Source organism: Macaca thibetana, chromosome 19 (assembly GCF_024542745.1).
Source record: "Macaca thibetana thibetana isolate TM-01 chromosome 19, ASM2454274v1, whole genome shotgun sequence".
In the NCBI taxonomy this organism is placed as follows: Eukaryota; Metazoa; Chordata; class Mammalia; order Primates; family Cercopithecidae; genus Macaca; species Macaca thibetana.
Genome location: NC_065596.1, coordinates 54201487 through 54220478, shown reverse-complemented (window position 1 = coordinate 54220478; position 18992 = coordinate 54201487).

Below are 18992 nucleotides of genomic sequence, written 5' to 3'. Positions count from 1 at the left end.
ACAGAATTTGCCAGGTGGGTAAGAAATGTGAAGCTTGGAGATCCAGAAATCAAGGCTTTTGGTCAAAACCTGTGCAAACAAATCAGAATTTAGGAAAAGAGTAGAAAGGGGATTGACCCTAAGACCCTGGGCAACCCAGCATGGAGAAACCTTGCACCATCTTAGCTTCTTAGTTCACCTTCTTCCCCACATCCAATCAGTTTGCAAGCTCCATCCAACCTTCACACATCTCCTAGATCCTTCCTCTCTTCTCTCTCAACTGTTCTCCATTCAATCTTGGCGCCGCAGCAGACACATTTTATGTGTCCGTTCAGACCCTCGCCACCTCCCTGGTCCTCGGGGCTGCAGCCTGACAATGCCCTGCCTCCTGCCTAGAGGTTTCCCTGCTGATAAGGCAGGAGATGCGCAGACCCTCTCTGCCTGTCCCTGTGCAGTCTGGATGTATGAGGAGTTCCTGCTCCATGGGACCAATTTTCACCAAGGAAAAATCATCCAGAACATAAATTCCTTTTCTTTTTTCCCCTCAGATGCACTGTCCTGGAAGCAGTTAGTCATGTCCTTCATAGGAGAGAATGCACTGATACTAAGCTGTGTGCTTGACACAGGGCAGTGGCAGCTTAATGGCACATGCGCTCACTGACTCTCCTCCCACCGCCGCACACTTCCCTCACATCATTCACTCCTTCAACAAACACGGATTACATGTCAGATGTTGTCATGCCTCCTGGTAAGAAATGCTTGTCAGTAATATAGAACACCTGTCTCTTTCAGAGAAACCCAGGCTAAGGCACACGTGCATGCATCGTCTCACATCTGGAGGATTATAGAGGTTTTCCAATCGGTTTTCCTAACTCTAGCCTCTTTCCCTGCTTGCTTTTCCTATGACAAATATTTTCTCCTTCCCATCCTTATTCCTAGTTATTCAAATGTTCCCATGTATATGTGTTTCAAGGCCCAGTCTGGTGGACATCTTCCCAATACTTCTTTATTTTGTAAATTACCACTCTCTCCATCCCCACCCATGGGTATGGGTACAGTGACACTAGGAGCTACCACATTCTTCCATCAGCCATCCCCATCATCCCCCTCCACCACAGTTCCTTGGTGCTGAATCAGGCCAATCAGAATTCTTGGCTGAGATATTTTTCAAGAGAATTTAATAAAAGATTGATTCCCTCTTTAGTCAGAAACTAAAATGTATGAGCCTCCACAGCTATATTTCTTGCTGTGTGGGGAGGGGATCCACCGTGAGGTAGAATGATACCCACACAGAGAGAAGCAAAGGAGAGAGATAGAGAGAGTCCCAGGAGCATTCAAGTCCCTGATAACAGAGGCCCAGCCATCTCTCTGCATTTTCTATTCTTCAAACGCTCGATCTTTTCTGCAATTATATGAGATAACCCAGTATTCCTCCAATACTTTCTTACTTTTGCCTTTGCAAGTTCAAGTTCAATGTTAGCTTCTCTCACATAATTTATTCGTTCAACAAACACTTCTATTCAATGTCAGGCAATGTTCTACATGTTAAAGTGTCATGGGGAGCAAATCAGATAAAGTCACTTCTCTAATGTAATATGCAATTTTACTGAGTGGAAATAGCTAATAAATAAGAAAATAATTTATAGCAGTGATAAACATTAGAGAAAAAAAAATCAAGCGGGGAATGAAGGAAGGGATGCTATATTTAGCCTGGTCAAAGGAGGCCTTGCTGAGCCAGGGATAAGTCACAGATGATAAAAAAGAAACCAGCCATGCAAAGGTAAAATTGGATGTAACAGCTATAGGAAGGGAACCAACTCGTAGTGTTCAGGGGCAGGATGGAAGCCAGTGCAGCCGGGCACAGGGAGGTGAGGCTAGAAACTCAGGCAGAGGGCAAAGCAGGTGGCTCCTTGGAAAACAGAGTGGGGAGGTGGGTGCTATTCCAACATCAGTCCTCAGCCCAGCACACCCAGAAACCTTCCCAATGCCACCTCCCTTGTCATTTGAACCTGTCAGCCTGAGTGCATAGTTCACCATAGGGAGAGCCAAGGGAGGCTGGAGTCCCTCTCGGAGATGACAAATTTTGAACCAATAACTCCACAGCCATGTCAGGCCCTGGGGTTTGGCTCCCTGTCTCACCACAGTAAGGTGAGAGGACTTTTTATATTTTATGGTGTTCTTTCCTCTTTTACTGACACATCAGAATTTGATTTTTAAAATTCCTCCAGCTACGTAATGGCCCCAAACTGATTGCAACAAGCAGAAACATTCATGCCTAGTGGCACTTGCCTGGTTCTGCATGTGTACCCATTTAAAAATGAATGAACATTGTGGAAACTTGTAGGCAGACAGGTGGATGGGAGAGCAGGCAGCGAGGGCTCAGGTGGAGGTCACGCATCCAGGCTCCAGGCCCTCTCTGTCTCTCAATGGCCAAGAGGTCCTGCCTTACTCAGACCAGACAGTAAAAGTTATTACAAACATTGAAGTGTGTGTACCCTTTCTGGCAAAGAGTCAGTGCTAGAATGATGATTTCAGCTTCTGTTTACACTGTATTCGTCCATGTGTTGTATGCACGCAGTGCATTATCCTACATGATCCCTTGGACAACCCGATAGAATAGGTGCTCCTGTGCCCATTTCACAGACTAGGACACTAAGGTTCCCATAAGTCCTGGCACCTGTCTGCTTGCCGAGGCCATCTGTGCTGCTCATCTCCTGGGCCTATTTCATAGATCAGGACACTAAAGCTTCCATAAGTCCTGGCACCTGCCTGCTTGCCAAGGCCTTCTGCTGCTCATCTCCTGTGCTCCTGCCATAAAGGTCTGTTCTCTGTTCCTCAAACACTCAAAGCCTGTTCCTGCCTCAGGGCCTTGGCACTTGCTTCTGTCTCCGCCTGGATTTCTTCACCAGGCCAGCTTCTTCATTCAGGTTTCAGTCCAAGTGTTCCTGCTCAGAAAAAACTTTCCCAGGCATCTGGGTGAAGCATATTTCACCCACCTCAGTTGCTCTCTTTTCCCTTTCCTTTTTTTTTGTTTTGTTTTGTTTTATAAATAGCCTATATCACTACCTAGTATTTTTTTTAAATTTGTTTGCCTTTTAAATTGACTGACTATGCTACTAGTAGGATATGAGTTTTATGAAAAGCAGCACCAGGTTTGTCTGCTCAGCAGCGTGCCCCAGGCATCTTGCATGGTGCCAGGCTTTCACCGGTGCATGATCCTCACCTGTTGAGCGATCCATGAATGAGTCAATGAATGAGAGAGTATTTGTCCAGGGTCACACAGCTGCCAGCACATGAAGCCCTAAGGCTTTGAGGAACATGAGTTTGTGACAAAAGTTGACAGCAATTTAAAGCTATAATTCTGCATCTTATTACCTGATTCATGCATATGTTTACTTATCTATGTATTCAGTGGACATTTACTGAGGTTCCCACCAGATGCCTGCACTGTCCTAGGTGCTTGGGGCTCGTGGGAAATGAGACATAGTGTCTGCCCTCCGAGAACTGGCACTGTAGGGGGATCAGCACTCTGTGAAGGTGTCATCATCTAACTTAACATCAGGCAGCGATAATCACTATGTAGACAAAGGGAGAAGCATTACCTATTTGTGCACTGAGGCCAGAGAAGGCCTATCCAGAAAGAAAGCAAAAGCCATATAAATATTCAGAAGAGAATTCTAGCAGATGGATCATAAAGTGATTTTCTTGGAGTCAGTTTTGGAATGTCAAAGAATAAAAAGGACAGTGTGGGTGGAACTGAATCAGAAAGTGAGAGGGGCAGGAGCTGATGTCATCAAGGCAGGCAGGAGCCCCGCCGTGCAGGCAGAGGTGCCATGAGGACACTGCAGTCACTCTGAGGACAGACCTACAGAGGATTCTCAGTAGGGACAGACGTGATCAGATTCACATGTTAGAGCGACTACTCTGGCTTCTATTTGGAGAAGAGGTTGAGGAAGAGCACCATGGAAACTGGTGTCTCGTCTCCCGAGGGCTGGCCCTGAATCCCACTGAGCCTGCAGCCACTGAGCTGAAGGATAGAGGGCCCCGGGACACATGGCCATCCTAACAGCTCAGCTTTCTTAGGAGGGGAAGCAAGTTGCAGAGGAGGAGTTTGTGCAAGGTCCCACATACAATTGGGGTGTGTTTTGTTATTTATATAATCCGCACCAGCTCTCTGTGGCGTTCGGATTTGTTGCTTTAGTGAACACTAAACAAACTACGCTCCCTCCCAATGAAATGTCATTGGAACTCCTGTCCCAGGTGTACGCTGCCGCCTCCTGTGTCACCTTCACCCTCAGTCCTCTCTGCCTTCCTAATAGACTGAAACTCCAGGTCACAATTCAGACAGCTTTTTATTTATTCTTTCAATTATTTATTTACTTTTCCTTCTTACATTTACTTTTTCGAAGATTGCCTGTGGATTCTGAGAATATCAGATTCTGAAATGGGGCCTTGGTACCCATTCGCAGTCCTGATTCCAATCAGGGCCTGGCTTGGATAAAGACCCCTGTTTCTCAACACTGCAAAGCGGGAATGGGTACACAGAAACTCCCGAATCTCTCCTATCCGTGGCTGTTTTATATCTGCAAATGTCCCCAGGCTTGCAGCCAGGGAGACCAGCATTGTGGCTACGGGCTTATGATTTCCCTCAGGGATCTGTCTACCTGCCCCTTACTTAGTCCTCTGACAAATGTCCTCAGAGCCCCAGACTCTGACTGGGATCCCCACTGTTCCTGTTAACACCATGTAGGGGTGGGGCTCACAGGTGGATCCCTTTGTCTGCATGAACACCCAGAAAAAAGGCCGTGTGAGGACTCAGTGAGGAGGCCGCTGCCTGCCATCCAGGGAGAGAGCCCTTACCAGACTGCAACCCTGCTGGCACCAAGATCTGAGACTTCCAGTCTTCAGAACTGTGAGAAAATAAATTTCTGTCTTGTAAGCCGCCCAGCCTGTGGTATTCTGTTACAGCAGTCTGAGCTGACTAACACAGCCTTGATCTCCACAGCCCCCATCCTCCACATTGACATGCTTCTCCCACCCCGAGGACTGATCCTTTTCCTTCATTCCCCAAGAGCACCACACTTTCATAAAAGCTTGGAAGCACGCTGGGTGACTGCAGCACAGAGCTTGTAACAAAATCATGAATGTGATTGCAGACATAAGTCTTCCTAGAGATGAGGCTAATTGACAACTTTCCCCTGTAGGAAATTTTCTACGGCCCTTATACCAGCATGCTGCTACACTTTTCCCTAGCACCCTTCTTACACCTGTCATTTCCCTTTCACTTCCTATAAGAAGGAAATTCCTTCTATAGGGTCTGGGGCCCTGGGCCCATGTAGGAGATTTTCTCAAGAGGGCCTCGATAATACAAGGAGAAGAAGCTATTGAAGAAAAGCCTAAGATTCAAGTAAGGGTAAGAACTGCAACCTCCCTACCAAACTGGTGAGGTCAAGCTAACACCCCTGATGGCAGACACCAGGGAACTACAAGGAAAGAATGTGGGCACAAAGTAAAAATTGTGTTAATTTGCCAATGTTTCAAGTTTTCCAGCTGTGGCCATGGTAGCCAAAGCCATCATAGCCCAGCCAAATTCACTGAGCATTTCTGGCTTCTATTTCCACAAAGCCAGATGAAGGAGTAAAAGGGAAGACTTGGAGGCCTAATATCTCTAAGACACTGTAAAGACAAGAAATGAATAACAGTGGTCACCAGGAAGGAGGCAAAACTGGAGATTTGGAGAACATAAATGAAATAAAGACTTTATTTTTCACTCCAGATTCTCAATTTTCACTTCGTTTTCAGGATTTTTTTCTAATCATAGATTAGCAATTAAACACTTTTAATCAAATGATTTTTAAAGTACTAAATTATATAAGAAAAAAATTTCCAGTGCTATAGAAAATAAACCAATGGCCAATGAACATAGAAAATACTATCAACATGACTCATCATTAAATAAATGCAAATTAAAGGTAGTAACAATAACATGGGTTAGAGTGAGCTTCACAGGAACATCCAAATTACTCCTCAGTGATTTCTCAAAGAACTTAGAATGGCCGTTTGAACCAGCAATCCCATTGCTGGGCATATATCCAAAAGAAAAGAGGCTGTTGTACCAAAAAAACACATGCTCATATGTTCATCACAGCACTATTCACAATAGCAAAGACGTGCAATCAACCTAAGCACACATCAGTGGTAAACTGGATAATAAAAAAAATGTGGTCCATGTACACCGTGGAATGCTGGGCAGCCATAACACAGAATTAAATCATGTTCTGTGCAGCAACATGGATGCAGCCAGAGGCCATTATCCTAAGCAAATAAACGTAGAAACAGAAAACCAAATACCACATGTTCTCACTTACAAGTGAAAGCTAAACACAGGGCACTCACAGACATAAAAATGGCAACAATAGAAACCGGAGAATACAAGGTTGAGGGAAAGGGCTGAGAAACTCCCTATTGGGCACTGTGCTCACTACCTGGGTGATGGGATCCATCACACTCCAAACCTTAGCATCATGCAATATACTCATGTAACAAACCTGCACATGTACCTCCTGAGTCTAAAATAAAGGCCGAGCCGGGCGCGGTGGCTCAAGCCTGTAATCCCAGCACTTTGGGAGGCCGAGACGGGCGGATCACGAGGTCAGGAGATCGAGACCATCCTGGCTAACACGGTGAAACCCCGTCTCTACTTAAAAAAAAAATACAAAAAACTAGCCGGGCGAGGTGGCGGGGGCCTGTGGTCCCAGCTACTCGGGAGGCTGAGGCAGGAGAATGGCATAAACCCGGGAGGCGGAGCTTGCAGTGAGCTGAGATCCGGCCACTGCACTCCAGCCTGGGCGACAGAGCGAGACTCCGTCTCAAAAAAATAAATAAATAAATAAATAAATAGATAAAATAAAGGCCGAAATTATTTTTAAAAATATTCCTTACCAGCCTTATAAGTAGGCTATATTCTCAGCTTGCCAGAAAGACTATTTTAAGAATTCCTTTTCAAAAATTCTCCCAAGAGTTAATCTGTCGATCTAAAACTCTTTTCCACTTGTAATTTCATAGCAAAACCAATACATATATATTTCCTGAAGGTGGGGAGAAAAGGAGACTGTGAATTTTCTCTTTTGCAAAGCAAGTGTCAGGGGTTATTACATTTCAGAGGTTATCACACAAATCCACAGACTTTGGGTTAGGCTGTATCTCTGGGAAACAGGACTTCTCTTTTTCCCTCTCTCCACTTTAAAATATAACTTAGAAAAGTAATTTATGTCCTTCTTAAAATTCCACTCATGTTTGCTGCACAGGACTGTGAGCAGAAGAGGCGCCTCCAGGCACCTCACACACCACAACAAGCAGGACCATATTACTTTGGTGACAGTTCTTATATATGAACTATTGCTTAGAGCAAGGGGGAATGCAAGAAGGCTGCAAAGACTTCAAGTGGAATACATGAATCTGTCTATCAACTTTCAGGCCAAGGGGGAGTAAACAAGAGAAATAGATCCATTAATAAGACAAAAATGTCAAGAATAGACAGACATCAACAGAAATTATAGTCTCTGAAGAAGCAGTAGCAATAGAACTGCTCAGACTACAAGAAAAGGATAGTTTCTGTGGATAACAACGATAAAAGCATTTCCACATGTATTTCCTTCTGTTTGCATCCTTAAGGTGTGCAAAATGTTAAACAATCAATTATTGAAGAATAAAGAACACTTGAAAAAAGAATTCAGAGAGCCGCATCTTCCGAGCTGGGAGGCCTGGCTTCCGCGCTCATTCCTCCCAGTACCATGGAGGCAGCATGGGAAATGCTCATCTGCTGTTGTTCTGGGCAAGAGGGGAGTGAGGTCCCTTGGAAGCAAACACGAGCTTCTTCGTTATCTTTCTTCCATCATCCTTTCAGTACCAGCACAATTTTTCCTCCTCTTCTTTTCAGATTTGCTGGTATGATAGTCAGATTTCTCGCATGGATGTTGGCCAGAAAATGTCCTGGTCTCTCAATGCCCAGGAAAACATGCTGACTTCACTTCTTTCCCAAACAGAGAGGCTGGCCAAGGAGGTTAAATCACAATAGCCCCAAATGATTTTTTAATTGAAAATAGATTATCTAATTTTCCCACCCAAAAGCCTTGCCTTAGTCACCCCTAGAGCTAAGCTTATAGAGGTAATTAGTCTGTAACATTTTTAATTACATTGATGGTGTCACTAAAACTGTGCTCACTAACATTTTTTATTACATGGAAAAATACTTGTTAACAATATTAGTAGAGAAAAGGCATTAAAAATTATATAAAATACTATCTCAACTTTTTAACATATTTTTGCATGATAAGAACTATCCGATCTTTTTCTGTTCTCGGCATCACTCTATATGATTTTTCTATTTTTCTCAAATAGGTAGAAGTTTTCCCATAAAATATATATTTTCTCATAAAACATATACTTTTTAATAATCTAATGGAATTTTTAGTATAAAAAGAAAGAAATACATTTTAAAATTGAATTTAAACATGCAGAGAAAATTGCTGGGAAGCAAATTTCTAATTAGAATAAACAACCACTGCAGTAAAAACAAAATTCCTCAATTGAACTTTCTCTTGTCCCTAAAATTACATCCTTCAGCATGAACTAGGGGACTGGGAAGAATCAGAAGCCCAGAAAACCACCACTCGTCTTGCCACTCACTAACTCTCTCTGTGACCTTGGGTAATAACCTAACCAAATATCAATTTCACTGATAAGAATCTGCCAATTGTTATAATAAAAAAATCAAGCAAAACATAGGTGTGGATGGCTTTAATTTAATTATTGATTCTCTGCACATGTAGACCTACACTTACATTAACTTTCACTTGAACACCTGAAAGAAAAAACAGAATCAAAGTAGTTTCAAAAATGGACTCTCCCTAAAACACCTTTTACCAGCCCACCATAAATTCCACCCTTAAAGACTTCTGTCTCTGTGTTGATTATTTCTCCTCTTGTAAAATACGCACACATAATGTTGTGATAAGTCAACGGTTTTCTTAATGAGCCTCATGCAGTCTTGTGGGGCAAGGTGAGGGGGTAAACTCAAAGTAAAAAGGATAGAATTGAGTGATTAGACCTGAAAGGATGGAGCTCCTTGGAGTGTATGAAGGGAGATGGGCTATGTAGAGGGTGCTGATACAAAGCAGGAAATGGGGGACTTGGAGCCAATCATCAGAGAGAGCAAAATAATAATTTTGGATAACACGTGACCTTACTATTAGAGTTACCTGGTGATCAGTCAGATTTGGTAAAATTATTTATATCAGCCAAGATCCCTGAAAGACAGAGAATCCACTCAGTTGGAATTGAAGAAATTTAACAAAGAGGCTACTTACAAAGGTGGGGGTGTCAGACAAGGTCCAGTCAGAGGAAGAAACTACAGCAGTAACTGAAACAGGGGAAGCTGATACAAAGAATTATTAACTGGAAAGAGTGATTTTCTTCACAAAGAAGTAAAATAAGTCTCAAGGGTTATAAAAGAAAATGCAGAAAGCAGCTGCCACCTGTCGCCTGAGAGAAAGTGAACCAAGAGGCAGCTTAAAGAGGGCCTGTGATATAGACTGAATTGTGTCCCCCAAAATTCATACATTGAAGCCTCAACCCCAATGTGACTGTATTTGGAGACAGGGCCATTATGGAGGTAATTAAGGTAAATTAAGAGCATGAGAGTGGGGCCCTGATCTGATGGAATTAGTGTCCTTGTAAGAAGATGCACTGGCACTCATCCTCCCACCATGTACCTACACTGAGAAAAAAGCCATGTGAGCACAGAGAGAGGGCGGTCATCTGTGACCCCAGGGGAGAGCCCTCACCAGACACCAACACTGCAGGCATTGAGAGCTTGGATTTCCAGTGTCTAGAAACCTGAGAATATAAATTTCTTTTGTTGAAGCCCTGCAGTCTATGTCATTTTGTCAGAGCAGCCTGAGCAGAATAATCCAGCCTCTCAAAGCTGAGATTCAGATATTTTTGAAGAGATCCTGGCCACCACCACGTGCAGCCTGCACCAGAGGGAGCGAGCTAAAGCTGGTCCATAGGACAGCCCACCAGCTGACAGAAAAACTTTTCAGAAACTGCTGGTCCAAACTAAGAGGCCAGTGGCTTGTAGAAAACCTTACTAGAGGCTGTGGGTGGGCCAAAGCTGGTCCCTAGAAGACTGCTGAAGACAATGTCTTCATGCCTCCCAGATTCTGATTCACTGTGTCAAAAATACGCATGCAGGAACAAAGAGGCCTTTCCCTTCACTATGGCCATTAAATGCTCTTTAATGCTCTCTATTGACAAAGTCTCACACTGAATGAGCTGGCAAAGGAAAATTGTTTGCATGTTTTATGTTCAGTGCTTCAGAACTGCAAGTTTGGGCTGAGGTGCAATAAATTGATAACTGACAGGGAAAAACAAGGTACATTGAGGCACTGTGAGGCTAGCAATAGTTGTAAGATCTACAACTCAGGTTTCAAGCCAAGGTAGAAGAAACAATGTTACTCAAGTTTGGTCATTAATTGAGCCACAGAGCTGCACTCATACGGAGAAAAAGCCCTGACAGATATTATAGTGTGCAAAATCCCTCTCTCCCTCCATCCTGTACTCTGTTCATGGCTTATCCTGTCTAAATTCACCTGGAAGCAAGAGGGAAATGGAGCTAGGTGATGCCACTTATATGCATTTTAGCTTGGGCTCCCCAACCATCAGATCTTGAGATGAGGCTGTGAGTACAAATAGTTCAATTGGGAGAAGATGAAGAGAAGGAACAGAGTAGTGAGATATAGAAGGGAAGGAAGCAAATAAAAGGTACATTATTAAGCAAGGAAAAATTATAAGCAAATAAATTTTCCAAGGCAACTCTGGGAGACAGTGTAGACCATTGCCCTGAGGGGGTTCAGTTATTATTTATTTATTTATATTTATTTCTTTTTGAGATAGAGTCTCAGTTTGTTACCCAGGCTGGAGTGAAGAGATGTGATCAAAGCTCACTGAAACCTCAAACTCCTGGGTTCTAGGAATTCTTCCACCTCAGCTTTCTAAATAACTATAACTACAGGTACCATATCCAGTTAATTTTTGTACTTTTTTTATAGAGACAAGGTCTCTCTATGTTTCCCAGGCTGGTCTTGAACTACTTCCCTCAGGCAATCCTCCTGCCTCCCAAAGCATTGGGATTGAAGGAGTGAGAAACCATACCTAGCCAGGTTGATTTATTTATCTATCGACATCCATTTGTCATTAGTTGAAAATCTACCCCCAACAAGAAACCTGTGAAATTTCTCAGGGGCAAAAACCAAGGCTAAAATACAAAGGTATAAAATCTTCAAACTGTGAGAAAAAAAATCATTATTAACCTGGAATTCTATACCCAGCTAAAGTATGATTCATACACAAGGACAAAATACTTTTCAGATTTAAAAAAAAATTAGGAGATGTGATGGAGGACGGAGCAATATGGCCAAATAGGAACAGCTCCAGTCTCCAACTCCCAGTGTGAGCGACACAGAAGACAGGTGATTTCTGCATTTTCAACTGAGGTACTGGGTTCACCTCACTAGGGAATGCGGGACAATCGGTGCTGGTCAGCTGCTGCAGCCCATCCAGCGAGAGCTGAAGCAGGGTGAGGCATCGCCTCACCTGGGAAGTGCAAGGGGGAAGGGAATCCCTTTTCCTAGCCAGGGGAACTGAGACACACAACACCTGGAAAATCGGGAAACTCCCACCCCACTACTGCGTTTTATCAAGCATCTTAGCAAACGGGCACACCAGCAGATTATATCCCACACCTGGCCGGGAGGGTCCCACACCCACGGAGCCTCCCTCATTGCTAGCACAGCAGTCTGCAATCTACCAGCAAGGCAGCAGTGAGGCTGGGGGAGGGGTGCCCGCCATTGCTGAGGCTTAAGTAGGTAAACAAAGCCTCTGGGAAGCTCGAACTGGGTGGAGCTCATAACAGCTCAAGGAGTCCTGCCTGTCTCTTTAGACTCCACCTCTGGGGACAGGGCACAGCTAAACAACAACAACAAACAAACAAAAAAAAAGCAGCTGAAACCTCTGCAGACGCAAACGACTCTGTCTGACAGCTTTGAAGAGAGCAGTGGATCTCCAAACTCGGAGGTTGAGATCTGAGAACGGACAGACTGCCTGCTCAAGTGGGTCCCTGACCCCTGAGTAGCCTAACTGGGAGACGTTCCCCACTAGGGGCAGACCGACACCCCACACCTCACACGGTGGAGTACACCCCTGAGAGGAAGCTTCCAAAGCAAGAATCAGACAGGTACACTTGCTGTTCAGCAATATTCTATCTTCTGCAGCCTCTGCTGCTGATACCCAGGCAAACAGGGTCTGGAGTGGACCTCAAGCAATCTCCAACAGACCTACAGCTGTGGGTCCTGACTGTTAGAAGGAACACTTACAAACAGGAAGGACACCCACACCAAAACCCCATCAGTACATCAGCATCATCAAAGACCAGAGGCAGATAAAACCACAAAGATGGGGAAAAAGCAGGGCAGAAAAGCTGGAAATTCAAAAAATAAGAGCGCATCTCCCCCGACAAAGGAGCGCAGCTCATCACCAGCAATGGATCAAAGCTGGACAGAGAATGACTTTGACGAGATGAGAGAAGCCTCCAGTCCATCAAACTTCTCAGAACTAAAGGAGGAATTACATACCCCGTGCAAAGAAACTAAAAATCTTGAAAAAAGAGTGAAAGAATTGATAACTAGAATAATTAATGCAGAGAAGGCCATAAACGAATGGACAGAGATGAAAACCATGACACGAGAAATACGTGACAAATGCACAAGCTTCAGTAACCGACTCGATCAACTGGAAGAAAGAGTATCAGCGATTGAGGATCAAATGAATGAAATGAAGCAAAAAGAGAAATCTAAAGAAAAAAGAAGAAAAAGAAATGAACAAAGCCTGCAAGAAGTATGGGATTATGTAAAAAGACCAAATCTACATCTGATTGGGGTGCCAAAAGTGAGGGGGAAAATGGAATCAAGTTGGAAAACATTCTTCAGGATATCATCCAGGAGAACTTCCCCAACCTAGTAGGCCAGGCCAACATTCAAATCCAGGAAATACAGAGAATGCCACAAAGATACTCCTCGAGAAGAGCAACTCTAAGACACATAATTGCCAGATTCACCAAAGTTGAAATGAAGGAAAAAATCTTAAGGGCAGCCAGAGAGAAAGGTTGGGATACCCACAAAGGGAAGCCCATCAGACTAACAGCAGATCTCTCGGCAGAAACTCTACAAGTCAGAAGAGAGTGGGGGCCAATATTCAACATTCTTAAAGAAAAGAATTTTAAACACAGAATTTCATATCCAGCCAAACTAAGTTTCATAAGTGAAGGAGAAATAAAATCCTTTACAGATAAGCAAATGCTTAGACATTTTGTAACCACCAGGCCTGCCTTACAAGAGAGACCCTGAAGGAAGCACTCAACATGGAAAGGAACAACCGGTACCAGCCATCGCAAAAACATGACAAAATGTAAAGACCATCGAGGCTAGGAAGAAACTGCATCAACTAACGAGCAAAATAACAAGTTAATATCATAATGGCAGGATCAAGTTCACACATAACAATATTAACCTTAAATGTAAATGGACTAAATGGTCCAATTAACAGACACAGACTGGCAAACTGGATAAAGAGTCAAGACTCATCAGTTTTCTGTATTCAGGAGACCCATCTCACATGCAGAGACATACATAGGCTCAAAATAAAGGGATGGAGGAAGATCTACCAAGCAAATGGAGAAAAAAAACAAAGCAGGGGTTGCAATACTAGTCTCTGATAAAACAGACTTTAAACCATCAAAGATCAAAAGAGACAAAGAAGGCCATTACATAATGGTAAAGGGATCAATTCAACAGGAAGAGCTAACTATCCTAAATATATATGCACCCAATACAGGAGCACCCAGATTCATAAAGCAAGTCCTTAGAGACTTACAAAGAGACTTACACTCCCATACAATAATAATGGGAGACTTCAACACCCCACTGTCAACATTAGACAGATCAACGAGACAGAAAGTTAACAAGGATATCCAGGAATTGAACTCATCTCTGCAGCAAGCAGACCTAATAGACATCTACAGAACTCTCCACCCCAAATCAACAGAATATACATTCTACTCGGCACCACATCACACTTATTCCAAAATTGACCACATAATTGGAAGTAAAGCACTCCTCAGCAAATGTAAAAGAACAGAAATTATAACAAACTGTCTCTCAGACCACAGTGCAATCAAACTAGAACTCAGGACTAAGAAACTCAATCAAAACCGCTCAACTACATGGAAACTGAATAACCTGCTCCTGAATGACTACTGGGTACATAACGAAATGAAGGCAGAAATAAAGATGTTATTTGAAACCAATGAGAACAAAGATACAACACACCAGAATCTCTGGGACACATTTAAAGCAGTGTGTAGAAGGAAATTTATAGCACTAAATGCCCACAAGAGAAAGCTGGAAAGATCTAAAATTGACACTCTAACATCACAATTAAAAGAACTAGAGAAGCAAGAGCAAACACATTCAAAAGCTAGCAGAAGGCAAGAAATAACTAAGATCAGAGCAGAACTGAAGGAGACAGAGACACAAAAAACCCTTCAAAAAATCAATGAATCCAGGAGTTGATTTTTTGAAAGATCAACAAAATTGATAGACCACTAGCAAGACTAATAAAGAAGAAAAGAGAGAAGAATCAAATAGACGCAATAAAAAATGATAAAGGGGATATCACCACCGACCCCACAGAAATACAAACTACCATCAGAGAATACTATAAACACCTCTACGCAAATAAACTAGAAAACCTAGAAGAAATGGATAATTTCCTGGACACTTACACTCTCCCAAGACTAAACCAGGAAGAAGCTGAATTCCTGAATTGACCAATAGCAGGCTCTGAAATTGAGGCAATAATTAATAGCTTACCAACCAAAAAAAGTTCAGGACCAGATGGATTCACAGCTGAATTCTACCAGAGGTACAAGGAGGAGCTGGTACCATTCCTTCTGAAACTATTCCAATCAATAGAAAAAGAGGGAATCCTCCCTAACTCATTTTATGAGGCCAACATCATCCTGATACCAAAGCCTGGCAGAGACACAACAAAAAAAGAGAATTTTAGACCAATATCCATGACGAACATCGATGCAAAAATCCTCAGTAAAATACTGGCAAACCGGATCCAGCAGCACATCAAAAAGCTTATCCACCATGATCAAGTGGGTTCATCCCTGGGATGCAAGGCTGGTTCAACATTCGCAAATCAATAAACGTAATCCAGCATATAAACAGAACCAAAAACAAAAACCACATGATTATCTCAATAGATGCAGAAAAGGCCTTTGACAAAATTCAACAGCCCTTCATGCTAAAAACTCTCAATAAATTCGGTATTGATGGAACGTATCTCAAAATAATAAGAGCTATTTATGACAAACCCATAGCCAATATCATACTGAATGGGCAAAAACTGGAAAAATTCCCTTTGAAAACTGGCACAAGACAGGGATGCCCTCTCTCACCACTCCTATTCAACATAGTGTTGGAAGTTCTGGCTAGGGCAATCAGGCAAGAGAAAGAAATAAAAGGTATTCAGTTAGGAAAAGAAGAAGTCAAATTATTCCTCTTTGCAGATGGCATGATTGTATATTTAGAAAACCCCATTGTCTCAGCCCAAAATTTCCTTAAGCTGATAAGAAACTTCAGCAAAGTCTCAGGATACAAAATTAATGTGCAAAAATCACAAGCATTCTTATACACCAGTAACAGACAAACAGAGAGCCAAATCATGAATGAACTTCCATTCACAATTGCTTCAAAGAGAATAAAATACCTAGGAATCCTACTTACAAGGGATGTAAAGGACCACTTCAAGGAGAACTACAAACCACTGCTCAGTGAAATAAAAGAGGACACAAACAAATGGAAGAACATACCATGCTCATGGATAGGAAGAATCAATATCGTGAAAATGGCCATACTGCCCAAGGTAATTTATAGATTCAATGCCATCCCCATCAAGCTACCAATCAGTTTCTTCACAGAATTGGAAAAAAACTGCTTTAAAGTTCATATGGAACCAAAAAAGAGCCCGCATCTCCAAGACAATCCTAAGTCAAAAGAACAAAGCTGGAGGCATCACGCTACCTGACTTCAAACTATACTACAAGGCTACAGTAACCAAAACAGCATGGTACTGGTACCAAAACAGAGATATGGACCAATGGAACAGAACAGAGTCCTCAGAAATAATACCACCCATCTACAGCCATCTGATCTTTGACAAACCTGACAAAAACAAGAAATGGGGAAAGAATTCCCTATTTAATAAATGGTGCTGGGAAAATTGGCTAGTCGCAGGTAGAAAGCTGAAACTGGATCCTTTCCTTACTCCTTATATGAAAATTAATTCAAGATGGGTTAGAGACTTAAATGTTAGACCTAATACCATAAAATCCCTAGAAGAAAACCTAGGTAATACCATTCAGGACATAGGCATGGGCAAGGACTTCATGTCTAAAACACCAAAAGCAACGGCAACAAAAGCCAAAATTGACAAATGGGATCTAATTAAACTAAAGAGCTTCTGCACAGCAAAAGAAACTAACATCAGAGTGAACAGGCAACCTACAGAATGGGAGAACATTTTTGCAATCTACTCAACTGACAAAGGGCTAATATCTAGAACCTACAAAAACTCAAACAAATTTACAAGAAAAAAACAACCCCATCAAAAAGTGGGCAAAGGACATGAACAGACATTTTTCAAAAGAAGACATTCATACAGCCAACAGACACATGAAAAAATGCTCATCATCACTGGCCATCAGAGAAATGCAAATCAAAACCACAATGAGATACCATCTCACACCAGTTAGAATGGCAATCATTAAAAAGTCAGGAAACAACAGGTGCTGGAGAGGATGTGGAGAAATAGCAACACTTTTACACTGTTGGTGGGATTGTAAACTAGTTCAACCATTGTGGAAAACAGTATGGCGTTTCCTCAAGGATCTAGAACTAGAAGTACCATATGACCCGGCCATCCCATTACTAGGTATATACCCAAAGGATTATAAATCATGCTGCTATAAAGACACATGCACACGTATGTTTATTGTGGCACTATTCACAATAGCAAAGACTTGGAATCAACCCAAATGTCCATCAGTGACAGACTGGATTAAGAAAATGTGGCACATATACACCACGGAATACTATGCAGCCATAAAAAAGGATGAGTTTGTGTCCTTCGTAGGGACATGGATGCAGCTGGAAACCATCATTCTCAGCAAACTATCACAAGAACAGAAAACCAAACACCGCATGTTCTCACTCATAGGTGGGAACTGAGCAATGAGATCACTTGGACTCGGGAAGGGGAACATCAGACACCGGGGCCTAACATGGGGAGGCCGGAGGGGGGAGGGATTGCATTGGGAGTTATACCTGATGTAAATGACGAGTTGATGGGTGCTGATGAGTTGATGGGTGCAGCACACCAACATGGCACAAGTATACATATGTAAGAAACCTGCACGTTATGCACATGTACCCTAGAACTTAAAGTATAATAATAATAAAAATAAATAAAATAAAATAAAAATAAAAAATCAGGAGTTTTTATATATGTGCAGGGTCTTAAAGAATGAACTGTCAGAACATTTTCTTCAAGTAATAGGACATAAAACCTGAAATAAAAAAATAAGTGCAAGGGACAAATATAAAACTTTGGCAAGTAGATGGACAAATGTAAATGTGTGTGTGTTGTGTGTGTGTTGTGTGTGTGTGTCTAACACATCATAGGAAAACTGCCAAACTTTTGAAACAAAGAGAAAAATATTAAAAGCAATAAAGAGTGCATTGTATACAACAGAATGTATATAAGATATAATACTGCCTATGTATGCTACATATTGTTTATATATGTCTACATACATATATATAGATACATACAAACATGTATTATGTGGTAATAATCAAATATTATTAGCTGTTAACAAGTCACCTAGAACTGAAACACTGGAGAACAATAACATAAAGTATGGTGGGAATAGATTGGAGACAAAGTTTTCTAAATTTTTTAACCATTTAAGTTAAAGATGAAAATACTTATTAATTTTAGACTCCATCATCAAGTATGCATTATTAATGTTCTTTAAAGAAGCAAATAGAAGTTTTATTTATATTTTTAACATGGAGCGGGACTTGATATTTTATTTGAAATTTAAAAAGAAGTATATATTTATCATCTGCAATATGTTCCTTTGAAGTATGTATACATTATGAAATGCTAAATCAAGCTAATTAACACACACATTACCTCACATACTTATCATTTCTTTTGTTGTGAGAGCACTTAAAATCTATTTCTTAGCAATTTTCAAGAATATAGTAAGTTTTTATTAACTAAAATCACCATGTTGTATGATAGATCTCTTGGTCTTCTTCCTCCAGTCTAACTGAAATTTTGTATCCTTTGATCAACATCTCCCCAATCTACTCCCCATACATGCCTACCAACTCTAGCCCCAAATCACCATTCTGTTCTTACTTCTATGAGTTCAACTATTTTAGATTCCACATATAAGTGAGATCATGTGGCACTTGTCTTTCTGTGCCTGGCTTCTCTAAACATAATGTCGTCAAAATGTGTCCATGTTGTCCAAAATTTTCTTCTTTTTAAGACTCTTTTTAAAGACTGAATAGTATTTCAGACCCCCCCCCCCCCCCCCCACACACACACACACACACACACGGGGGGGGGGATACTTCAAAAAATTAGTGAAAAATTAAATTAAAAGATAAAAATTAAAAATATAAACTTTGTTTTTCAATGTAAGCTCCATCAAGTTCAATTAATTTTTGTAAGTGATGACATCAGCCATTAAGTCAATTTCTAAAGAACTGAAGGTCCTGGAAACTTAATTATGTCAATGCAGTCTTTTCACA